Source organism: Cololabis saira, chromosome 10 (genome assembly GCF_033807715.1).
Source record: "Cololabis saira isolate AMF1-May2022 chromosome 10, fColSai1.1, whole genome shotgun sequence".
Lineage (NCBI taxonomy): Eukaryota > Metazoa > Chordata > Actinopteri > Beloniformes > Belonidae > Cololabis > Cololabis saira.
In genome coordinates, this window is record NC_084596.1 from 46,332,354 (window position 1) to 46,345,891 (window position 13,538).

Consider the following 13,538-nt stretch of genomic DNA (forward strand, 5'->3'; position numbering starts at 1 on the left):
AGACAGAAACCCGCACACACGGTAGCGGATGAAGCTGTGGTCCCGGCCCAGGTCCCCCGTCGTAGCCCTCCTCCTCTGAGACCTCCTGTCGTTGCTTCAAAGGATGGACTTTCTAGTTTACCCGCTAACACTGTTGTTTTTTCCCCTCAGCGTGCTGCTCACGGTGATGCTCCTGTTGTGTTACAGGAAGGACTGATGCTGCTGTTGTGGTACAGGAAGGACTGATGCTCCTGTTGTGGTACAGGAAGGACTGATGCTGCTGCTGTTGTGGTACAGGAAGGACTGATGCTCCTGCTGTTGTGGTACAGGAAGGACTGGTGCTCCTGTTGTGGTACAGGAAGGACTGATGCTCCTGTTGTGGTACAGGAAGGACTGATGCTCCTGTTGTGGTACAGGAAGGACTGATGCTCCTGTTGTGGTACAGGAAGGACTGATGCTCCTGTTGTGGTACAGGAAGGACTGATGCTCCTGTTGTGGTACAGGAAGGACTGATGCTGCTGTTGTGGTACAGGAAGGACTGATGCTCCTGTTGTTGTACAGGAAGGACTGATGCTGCTGTTGTTGTACAGGAAGGACTGATGCTGCTGTTGTGGTACAGGAAGGACTGATGCTCCTGCTGTTGTGGTACAGGAAGGACTGATGCTCCTGCTGTTGTGGTACAGGAAGGACTGATGCTCCTGCTGTTGTGGTACAGGAAGGACTGATGCTCCTGCTGTTGTGGTACAGGAAGGACTGATGCTCCTGTTGTGGTACAGGAAGGACTGATGCTCCTGTTGTGGTACAGGAAGGACGGCGCAGCCGATATGGTCGGCTGATAAACCACCAGTGAGGGACTGATGGTCCTTACAGGACAACCTTCTGGGAGTTCTGGGGGGGCTGTGTGGCGGACACAATTACGGACCTCGCACCCATCAGGATTGTAGGAAAGGGGGCGTGGTCACAGGGTGTTTTATGGTTGCTTAGCAACGCGTGTTCTGTGTTAGTTGTCAGCTGTCAGTTTCTGTTGTCAGTTGTGATTCCGTTGTCTGGAATAAAGTCCTGATTACCAACCTCTGGAGTCGAGCTTCATCCTGCCACAGTATGATTTTTATTTTTTTTATTTTTAAAGGCCTTTGACAGAAGGGCACTTTGGGCATCTGAGCAAAGGGGACGGGTGCTCGAGCGAAATGAATGAAAACGCGTCTGATGGTAGAAGTCCATGGGAAAAAAAGCACTAAAAGTAGAAGCTTAATATGTTTAATATGTTCAAACATGGAATAAATAAATCCTTCCCCACATCTGAAGCCCCTGATTTCTCCTCCATTCTCTGTTCTTCATTTCTACCCTTTTCTTTTGCTTGCTTCTCCTAGTCTCTCCTTTCTTTTTTTGCTATATAAGTTGTAATATTTCTGTTTTCAAATGTTGTCTTGCAGCTTGAGACTGAAACTCAGACCTCATCGGCTACAAAAACGTCTATTTTCTGATTGGCTGAGAAATTCTATTTTCTGATTGGCTGATGGGTTGGTAACTCAAGACAGCTGCTCTGAGCTGTTGTACCGCAGCAGAATCTGCCTTGGACTCGTAAGATGGGCTGTTTTTGTGCGGTGAATAAGGGTGTAACGATACACTCATCTCACGATACGGTTTGATACGCGATATTGAGGTCACAATAACGATACGATATTATTTTAACAACCCTGAATGAGGAACATGACTGGAAAAAATTGTCTTTTATTTGAAAGACAAAATACAAAGCAATGCTGTGCGTTTGCCCTATTGTTACAGTTTGTAATGCTTTATAAAGGTTTAAGTTTTAAAGAGAAAGCCAGGCCAACCATTTTCCACAAACTGAACTAAAAGTAAATGTCAGGTTTGCATTATGCATCTTCAGTTTCATACAAGTACAAATATTTTGCCACAAACTGAATAGTTTCTCTTATATATGACTTGACTTTTTTCTTTTCCAGAAATTTAACAACTAAAATTAAATAAATAAATAAAAGTAAATAAATAAACTATGAAAAGTCCCACATGACTGTTATTGATCTTGTGCCAGAGCTCAGAGCTTCACCTGCTCCAGCCTGAGGCCGTAAGGTGAACCCCGGTATCGTTTTATCCCGCTCCCACAATCTTTACATCATAAAAAAGATTGATTCATGCTCACCTTAGAAGTAAAAAGCAGTGAGTCCCGTGATCGGGACCAAAACGGTACTATTTTCTTCTGAGCGTAGTCAGATTTTGGTCCGCAGGTCAAGGCGCGGTCGTCACGTGATACTGCTGCACCAATAAGATGTTACTAGTAAACACAATATATTAACATTAATAACCCAATATTGCGCTACAGTTTGTCACCTCCACGACACGTATCGTGACGTTTTTGTATCACGAAACTTCGTGGCACGATATATTGTTACACCCCTAGCGGTGAAATTAATGATTTCTCAGCGCGAAAAATGACGTGTGAGTGTGTAAACGTGTTGAAATACATGTCTCATGCTCCATGCGTGAGACTTAACACACTGGACACCGGCCTTCAAGGACTGACTTTGGATTGCCCTGCTTTAGACTGACAGGCAATATTGGCCCATTTGCACTTAGCGGTTCTTACTGTCTGGTACGGTTTAGAATGGTCCTGTCAATTCAGGTGAGCGTTTCCAATGCAAGTCGGACCACCACGGTGCATCCAGGGTTTAAACCAAATGCCTAGCGTGGCGTCATAGTAGTGGAGAAATGCAGCCGAAAAGAGGAGAAAACATTTGGCTTGGGTCTTGAGTTGGGAAGAGAAGTACAGCTTTGTGTCGCTGTCTTTGTGCGGCAAATACAGTGGCACCAGAAGGTAAGCTACTTCGTTTCATTTTTATGATGCGGTTGACTACTTTGAAAACAGGTGGGGCCTTCCTCAGTGTGTAGGTGCTATTGATGGGTCACACATACCAATAATAGTGCCACAAAAATACACACTTTAACAGAAAAGGCTGGTATTCCATCATCCTCCAAGTAGTCGTTGATGGAAAAGGACTATTCTGGAGTTTGGATGCAGGAAAGCCTGGAGGCCTGTACCCTGCATGCACTAAGAACATTGGGGGGGGGGGCGCGGGGTAAATGTTGTTCATTATGTGCTTGCTTACCCTTTACAGCAGTGTTTCCCAACGCTGGGGCTTCATGTACAAAGAGTGCGTGGATTGCATCGTGAATTCTTGCATACGCAAAAAAATAAATTCAGATGTTCAAAACTGTGCCTACGCCCAAATCCATGCACGTTTCATTTGAACATCACAACCAACGTGAAATTGAACATGGACGCGGAAGCACGACACTCCTCCCTGTCTCCTCCTTTAAGTAATTAATATCCAATCTGAATATGATGAACAAGGAACTTGCACAAACCAGTGAAAAAAACCCATCACCCATGAGCTCGATACACTGCTATTAGAAGTTGAGGCCTGGAAGAAGAATTTATTTGGCGACATTTCCTCTGAATTTAGCTGTAAAAGACAACAGAGTAGAGTGCAGTAGTTGTGTTGTTGCATTGTATTTTGGTTATCATTGTTTCTTGTTTTGTGTTTCATTCTGTGAAAAGATGTGGTTTTATTATGTTCATACAGGTTTGTAAATTATTTATATTCAGCGTTAGTGTATGAAGGTAGATTTGTGTCTTTATTATTCAATCAAGAAAAAATATGTTCAATAATAAAAGCCTGCATTCTCAACCAAATAATAAAAGTGTTTGAACACTCATTTATTTGATTGAAAAGGTTTTTTTTTTTATTGAAGTGGATTTTTATTAGATTTGAGTGGATTTTTTTAAAAATTGAAAATACTTTTTTTTTTACTAATATTTTCTTTTGTTTGGGTCAAATTATGAGTAGAACATTTGTGTCTTTATTGTTCCATCAAACAAAAAGTTGCTTTAAACAAAAAAAATATTTCCATTAAAAAAACCTACATACAGGACTGTCTCAGAAAATTAGAATATTGTGATAAAATTCTTTATTTTCTCTAATGCAATTTTAAAAAAAAAAAAAAAAAAAAAAAAAAAAAAAAAAAAGTCATACATTCTGGATTCATTACAAATCAACTGAAATATTGCAAGCCTTTTATTATTTTAATATTGCTGATTATGGCTTACAGTTTAAGATTAAGATTCCCAGAATATTCAATTTTTTTGAGATAGGATATTTAAGTTTTCTTAAACTGTAAGCCATGATCAGCAATATTAAAATAATAAAAGGCTTGCAATATTTCAGTTGATTTGTAATGAATCCAGAATGTATGACATTTTTGTTTTTGTAATTGCATTACAGAAAATCACAATATTCTAATTTTCTGAGACAGTCCTGTATATCATATTAAAAAAGATTGAAATGCAAAAAATTGGGGGCACGGTGGTGCAATGGGTTCAATTCCTGCCGGAGACGCTGTGGGCGCTGAAGTGCGTGTTAGTTCCCCCATGACTCCAGCACCCTGGGTGGGGTTGAAGAAAGGATCTTTCTGTGTGGAGTTTGCATGTTCTCCCTGTGTTATTTGGGTAGCTAATAGGAGCTACCCTCACAAAAACATGCAGCAGTCCTGAGCTCTACTGCCCCCTCTGGCCAACCGGGGAACAGATGGGATGGGGAGGATCTGAGCTCAGTGCAGGAACTCCCGGGGTTGGTAGAGGGAGCAACGCCGAGGACTGTTAGGTTGGAGCACTGGGTGATGAAAATGGGGAAAAAAATCGGGATAAAATAATATGAAATGCAAAAAAATATTTGAGACCCCCAAAATTAGCTTTTAGGTTCAGCACACTGCAATACAAGGAGCTGTGTCAACAACAGAGTTGTCCAGACCTTGATGACTAGCTGGGGGACATCTTAAACATGCTGGACATGCTGCCCGAGGACCAGGGTGGGGACACACTGCTTTACAGAACTGGCTCCTGAAACCATTTCCTGAGTGGCCGACTGACAGCAGAACAAGAAACCTACAACAGGAAAACATCCAGGGCCCAGGTTGTATTTGAAAATGCTTTTGGGACACTTAACGGTAGGTGGTGGTGTCTGCTGAAGAGAAATGACAGTTACATCAAACTTGTCAATTACATGGTCCTTACTTGCTGTGCCCTTCACAATCTCTGTGAAAAATCATGGAGAGGACAGGAATGGGACACTGCCAATAGCACGAGATGTTGAAGAAGAGGGGAGGGAAGTGTGTGAGGGTCTGATGCGGCACCTCAACACTTAATTTCATCCCAAACCTTATATATATATACCATTATATATATTAATGGTGGCCAAATTAATGAGTTAACGCAGTGTTAATTCCTTGCTGTATTGATGTAATTAAAGTTTTTAGCACATAACGCAAAAATATATTTTTCCGTAGCCGAAAAAACTCCAGCACTTCCGGTTCCGAAACAACAAACCAATCACAACTGTCACAATGACTGGGAGGCGGAGTGTTGAGGAAAAGCTGGTTTGTGATTCGTTTACTCGTCTGTCAATCAGCAAGCAATCCCAAAGCCTGTTGTTAAGACACGAGTCACCGACGGCGCCGCCCACAACAGCTGCTGCACGCTCTGCAAGAGCAACAAACACGGAACAAAACAGCTTAGCAAATGGACATTTTACTTTTAAAACTCTCCCAGATGGCACAGTGGACAAATCCCAAGTGATCTGTGTCCACTGTCGTAAAGTATTCAGCTACCATACAAGTTCTTGGAGCCTCAGGTATCTTTTATCAGCAAAACACACCGGCGTCGATCCCAGCACACGACCCAGACTTTTTTTTTCTTTTTTCCTTAGGACTGACCAGCTGTTATTTCTTTTTCCTTCTGTATTGCCTACTGTTGTTGACTTGATATTGCTTGTTATTGCTTATGTTCTACCTCTAAGTTCTGTCTAAAACATCCTAAATGCTCTTGCCCCCTGGGGCACAGAGACCTTCTGTCTTTCTGGTTCCAGGCTACATCCTGACTGTCTAGAACAGACACAATGTTACTTTTTGCCCCTGTAGAGGCTGCAAATATTGATGATGCACTTTCTGTTAAATAAAAGCCTGTGGATGCTACTAAATATTTTCCCTACATCTCAGCATACAGTGTTCTTTCACTTTTTCCTTGAAATCTTAGAGAAAAACGATTGTGAGATCAATCGCATAGTTAATTACAGAAATTACAGAACTAATATATATATATATATATTTATATATATATATATATATATATATATATATATATATATATATATATATATATATATATATATATATATATCCATCCATGATCTATACCCGCTTTATTTTTATATATATATATATATATATATATATATATATATATATATATATATATGTATATGTACTAAATTAAGCTGACACACCCACAGCTAAAGTTCTTAAAGTTACGAAGTTCTAAAGTTTTTATAATATTGTGATACACTTTGCTTTAATAAATTCTGTTACCCTGTTGATTTCTTGCATTTTTAAGTATAAACTTTTTCTGAATATAAAATATCTTAACTGATGCAGAAGTGTTAACTTGGACAATAATATGTTATGTTTATGAAAGTCCTGTTTAAGCAGTAGCAAAGTAAACAACAATCCACAATCTTATTTTTAGAGTCTAAAGTTGTATATTTACATTATAACTATTAAGCACAAATATATTGGATGATCAACTGATTTTTATTTCAAATTTCACTTACTTGAATTAAGTGCACATAAAATGTAGTAGTTAAACAAATTTTATTTAAAAAAGAAAAGCCAAGGGGCATGACGGTGCAGCTGGTAGTGCAGCCGTCTCACAGCTAGAAGCTACTTGACCTCAGTGGTCTCCAACCCTGGTCCTCAACATCTACTGTCCCGCATGTTCTGGATGTTTCCCGCCTCAGCACGCCTGATTCTAATTAACGGTCCTCATCAGCTTGTTATCAAGGTCTGGACAGTTCTGCTGTTGACACAGCTCCTTGTATCACGATGTGCTGAAGCAGGGAAACATCTAACCCTAACCGTCCAGCATGTTTTAAAACATGCAGGACAGGGGGTCCTGAGGACCAGGGTTGAAAACCTATAATGTACTTCCAACTTCATATTCAGAGCAGAAGAGACACGGGAGAGTCAAACCTGCTCAGAACTGCAACAAACGAAAAACTCAAAGACACGAGTTGTCACTCTAACCAGCTGCTGGAAACCTTTTTTCCAACTGTGGAGCTCAGCTTTATCTCTCCACTAGAGGGTGACATCATCAAGTGGGCGGAGCACTACTTCTGCACTGATCAATCATTGTGTCAATAACAACTACTGCTGTGAAGAGAACACTTCTCAGACTGAATGTTGAACATCAGCTAGTTTCTCCTGTTGCTTTAAACCTTGTTGTACAGATGGATCATCGGTTGTGGATTATTCTTGCTGCTCTTTTCTTTGGTAAGATACAAACATCGACATACTGACTGTTCTCCTTCAATCAATCGTATTTATTGATTCTTCCTCTGTATGTTCTGTTCCTCCTTAGAGTGTAAAGGAGAAGACAAAGTGATCCAGCCAGCAGGAGACGTCACTGCTGCTGAAGGAGACACAGTTACACTGAACTGTACTTTTGAAATCAGTTCTTTGACGAACGCGTATTTATTCTGGTACAAACAAGAAGAAAATTATTCTCCAAGATACATTTTACGCCGTGATAATATTGGAATAGCAAATACAGCAGAAAACGCTCCAGAGTTCAGTAAAGACAGGTTTGATGCTGAACTGAACAAACAGAAGAATGAAGTCCATCTGCAGATCTCCTCTGCTGCAGTGTCAGACTCTGCTGTGTACTACTGTGCTCTGCAGCCCACAGTGACAGGAAACACCAAAACTCTGTACCAAAACCTGCAGAGCAAAGACAACATAATACTCCACAACAGGGGTAGGGAACCCTGGTCCTAGAGAGCCGCAGTCCTGCATGTTTTAGATGTTTCCCTGCTTCTTTACACCCTGATACAAAGGACTGTGTCACTATATGGCGCTTTTCCACTAGTACCTACTCAGCCCCTACTCGCCTCGGTACAGAAAAAGTATCTGCTTGGCACGGCTCCACCCGTAGTGGAAAAGCACAAGGCGGGGGCGTAGCGGGTAGAAGCGCCCTGAGTAGGTACTAGTGGAAAAGGGCCATAACACACTTGTGCAGACCTGAATGAGAAGCTGGTGTCGATCATCAATTGGAATCAGGTGTGTTGATGCAAGGAGATATCAAGGAGACATGCAGGTAATATGTATATATGTTATAATGTAAATATAAATATTACTAAGAATACTATAGAAATATTGATTTAATATAAATACCATGTCATAGCTGTTTCTTGTTATTTTCATATAAAAGTACGTTTGTCAATGTTTATAGTTATTCACAAGTATGCAGTGTCATAACTACATCTCTGACGTTCATAACAAACCAACCTGTTTGAAAATCTGTTGAGAATTGAGCAAGTTAAGGTTGTTTAAGCAGTACATGCACCATTAAACACAATGTTATGAGTGAGCCAGCTCTCCTGTGGCAAGATGGCCGCCGTGTGACGACGTCGCTCTGCATTGGCAGCAGCGCGGACGAGTCATCTAGCCTTTATATATGTCTATGTGCACAACTCTGTTGATGACACTGTACTTTTATCACGGTGTGCTGAAGCAGGGAAACATCTAAAACATGCAGGACAGGGGGGGCTCGAGGACCAGGGTTGGGAAACACTGCCTTAAGGCTTAAGCCAAACAGTGGCAATGAAAAACTCCCCTTTAGGTGGGAAGAAACCTTGAGCAGGAACTGGACCCTCCTGCCAGAGGCCAGACTGGGGGAGTCGGGGACATCAACAGCACAGCAGGCAGGTGGAAGCAGCAGCGGGGTGACCAGGGGTGGGGACTGCAGGCAGGTGGAAGCAGCAGCGGGGTGACCGGGGGTGGGGACCGCAGGCAGGTGGAAGTAGCAGCGGGGTGACCGGGGGTGGGGACCGCAGGCAGGTGGAAGCAGCAGCTGGGTGACCGGGGGTGACCGAAGGTCAGCATGCAGCTCCTGAAGCTCCGGCCTGCAAACATGCACAAAAGAGAAAAAAGGGGGGCAGCACAAGAAACTACAGGAACGATGGACAAAAACGATAGCTATGAGATATTTATAATAAATAAAAATGAAGGAGAAGAGAGGAAGGGAAGAGGAGAGGAGAAGGAGGGTGAGAGGCACCGCCCAGTGGATAATGTCGGTCCCCCCTGCAGCAGAGGCCTATAGCAGCATATCTACCACCAAGCTATATTTGAGACTAACTATTATACTCTTGTTCTATAGCTGCAGCTATGACTACTGACTCTAAAGCCATTTTCACATAGAGGGTGCACAGCGGCAGCCGCCGCCGGCTTTCCCATTCATTGTGTATCTGCTGCCGCCGTGCAAGGGCGCAGGGGTTTGCCGCCGAGGTCGGCGGCGCGCAACAGGGCGCACAACGCTGAGTTTGCGCGGCGGCAAAGGGTGCAAGTGGGCGCACGCCGCTGGGTTGCCGCCGGGTTGCCGCCGGGTTGCCGCCGGGTTGCCGCCGGAGGGGCAACCCGGCGGCAGGGCCGGGTTGCCGCAGGGCGCAAGAAGGCTTAAGCGGCTTTCACCTAAAACGCGGTTTGCGCCGCGCACACCGCCGGGGTGGGCGCAGACGCAGATTAAGAGTCAGCGCAGAGCAGGGAGCTCTGGCCCCCGGGATGCACCTAACTATGGTCGCTGGAGTCGGCCTGCCTGACTATGGAGTCTCCAATCACCAGGGTTGGCTTCTCAACGGGTGTGTCGCTGAGTGGGGAAAAACGGTTAGACACATGAAGCGAGTGGTGGTGTTCCGTGAGCCCTTTAGGACTACGCTTCCTCCGAACCGTCACCCAGCCGCCCTGCCTGGCCGGCTGCTCGGGAGCTGCAGGGGAGCGGCTAACAGCAGCTACTACAGGCCGGTCTGCCGCTAACTTAGCCTGGTTAGCTGACGAGTCTACGGGACTATGGTCAAGTTGGCGGAACCGGACCTCTAACTGACTGAGCCTCGCCTCCAGCCCTGCAAATAAACTACACTTCAAGCACTTACCGTCTTCGCTAAAGGAGGCAGAGGAATAGCTAAACATTTCACACACTGAGCAGCAAGGAGGTGAAATGGTGGGAGAAGAGGAGGCCATGCTAAGAGGCTAACAGAGGCTAACAGACAGAGAATGTATCGGTGATTGGTGACAATGAAAGTTGCGGAAGAGAAAAATGTGCGAGTGTTGAAATAAAGACAGAAATTTACCAGATATGGTATTATTTTACCAGAAAACTATCTAAGTTTGGACAAAAAAGTCTGGAGAGATCAGAGCCTGCAAACGCTGTGCAACGGCAACAGACCGCAACACCAGGAATTGACGCAATACGTTAACCAATCAGCAAACCTGACTCCAACAACATTCTTGCTTCTCAAGGCCTTTCTTCCCTCATGTTGACAGACTCCTCAGTAAAATCCCTGTGCAGTATAGAGATGTTTTTGTTGAGCACTGTATTAATCATAGTATTCTGACCTTTCAAAGTGGCTACAGTTAAAGTCAAGAGCCAAACGCATATCAGAGAAAGCTGTTGAGCTCCACAAGCAGGAAAGATTTAGTCCCTGAATCGGAACAAAACAAACAGGCCACAGGTCTGAAAGCATCCTTAGATGTTGCCCTGCATCATCACACCTGATTCTAATTAATGGTTGTCATCAGCTTGTCATCCAGGTCTGCACAAGTCTGTTAATGACACACACATTTTTATTATGGTGCAATAAAGTAGGGATCTAAAAAATGGAGGACAGGGGGTCCTGATCATGTTCGTGCCCATGCCGGGTGGTTGGTGCTCGACTGGGTCCTGGTCCATCACGTGGGTTTCCTGGCTGCCTCATCCCGTGGTCACGGGGGCTCCGCCCGGGGCTTCCCTCTGTCGCCGCTGGGAAGGGGCAGGGCTTGCTGGTGGGGGGTTTCCTCCCGCCCTCTTCTGGTCCTCCATGTGGCTGCTGGTGGCCTGGGTTCGGGTTTCTTCCTTGTCGGACTCTCGGCTGGCGGGGTTGTGCCCTCCCTCCTCCACTATAGTTACAGTTCAGGTAGATCGTTTTGACTTTACACACACACAGTTACACAGACACACACACCTGCTCCCTCACCTAATACTCACTCCGCAGTTTTGGGGTTAGTCGCGGTGTGCTCATTGTGCATTTCCATGTTCCAGACTAGCAGCGGATGTCACCCCTGACCCCCCCCCTTCACAATAAATAAAAGTGAAAGAATATATATATATATGTTGTGCCCGCCCATGGGCCCATGTGAACTCTGAACTTATAAATGATTATGAATTCATGATTGGGTGAACATTTTCAGACCAGTAAAGGCCGAAAGCCATGGTGTCTTTTTATGACCCCCTGCCGCATGCCGCATGGCCTCAGAACAAAGGGAGCAGTGGAAAATCCCCAAAGAAGATACCCCCTAAAGTTTACGACACCTGGGGGGGATGAGACACTGTGGAAATTCCACTGAAACCAGCAGGGAGTCTGTGATCCCCTGAGGGGCGGACCGGACTTACAGTAAAACCTCCTCCAAAACCTTTAAATACCAGGAGCCTCCAAAAGACTTTCTCTCTTCCGATCAACTTTCCATCCTGAGCAGCTGGATCTTTTGGCTGCGGGCCAAAGATCCCATCCCCCCCCCCCAGCTGGGGGGAGGCGGAAGGCCCGCAACGGACTGGGCCTGCGGGGCCCGCCCGTTGAAGCCGCGGTCCCATTAACTCTTGGTCTCAGCTTTTCATCTGGAGCTCCGACTCCCACTTCACGTGTCCCCGGTCCCTGGGAGCTGGAAAGGGGGGGAAAGCCGCTTCAAGGCTCGGGCCCTGGTCCAGGGTGAGACCCGTTCCTCTTTCCTAACCTCTCTCTCTGCTCTTGAGTTTCTCCTGGAAGGACCTGTGGCCAGCCTGCCCAGCGCAGAACCGAGACGCATCCCACCGCCCCGTCCGGGGCCACACGCTCATCATCCCGACGGTAACCCGCACGTCCCAGAAGTGGACCGGCCCCGCGCGCACCCGAGACGACGTGATAGCCTCCGGACCGCGGGGGGGAGCACCGGCTGCTTCACGCTACACCCCCGTCCCCTTTTGATTCCAGAGTCAGGAGGAGGAGCGGTAGAGGCGGGAGACCTCTTGGATTGGGGACTCCGACCAAAGACCCGGCAGGAACCCCTGATCGGCACCCGGAGACCCGAGGAGGCGTGAGGTTTTGAGACCCGGGTGTATTAGTTTAACTGGGAGTGTTTCAGAGCTAAATCTGTGTTCCGAACTGAGATTCCTGCATACATCATCGTCATTGTTATCATTATCGTGTTGATTCTTTGGTAGTCGTTGTTTTCTGCCGTAGTCACGTTTGAAACGCCCGCGTTTGCCATCCGGTCCGACTGCACGTGGGGAGGGCGCGTCCATCTTTAAAGACCACAGAGTCCTGCCGTCTTTAAACACCGCAGCCATCTTTGTGCAGCCACAATTTTTTAAACCGTAGATGTTCGTTGATATCATGTTTATGATTGCATTTGATTTCTTTTACATCCCATACATTTAACTTTCATTTCATTTTTACTGATTTGTTGTTTTCTTAATTAATGGTTTTATAATGATGTAGTGTGCCATCAGGATTTATTTGGGGTGTTACATTTACATCTGCTTTGACACCCGTATGTAAATAAATTCTGATTGATTTTTAATGAGTGGTTTCTGTTGTTTCATGCAAGTTTCGGTCACAAACTGATTGTTTGAGCAGAGCCAGTGCTCGAATCTCACTCCTTCAATTATATTATACTATACTTAAACCTTAATCATCTGAGACTGATTTTCTGCTGTTAAGTTATCATTTTTCCCTGGATTAAGGCCCCGGGGTGGTGCCCCATACGAGAATTATTATCATTTTGATAATTCAATTTGATAAATAGTCGACTTTATTAATTATTAATAATTATTAATAATATTCATTAATAGCCTTCGATAACTGATCAGCTTAGCTACCTAAGTTGCACAACACACATATATATATATATATATATATATATATATATATATATATATATATATATATATAATTATATATTAAAAATGCATATATATGTGCCTTAGGTTTTTACCAACATGGTATTAACCATTAATATATAAGCAGACAAAAAATACAACAAAAAAACAGAGTTGTGCAGACCCTGGTCCTGTTTTAGAAAACAACAGGGTTGCACTTCCAACTTCATATTCAGAAAAGAAGAGACACGAGAGAGTCAAACCTGCTCAAACTACAAACTCAAAGACACGAGTTGACACTGACAAGCTGTAACTCTGACAAGCTGCTGGAAACCTTTTTTCCAACTGTGGAGCTCAGCTTTTTCCCTCCACTAGAGGGTGACATCATCAAGTGGGCGGAGCACTACTTCTGCACTGATCAATCATTGTGTCAATAACAACTACTGCTGTGAAGAGAACACTTCTCAGACTGAATGTTGAACATCAGCTAGTTTCTCCTGTTGCTTTAAACCTTGTTGTACAGATGGATCATCAGTTGTGGATTTTT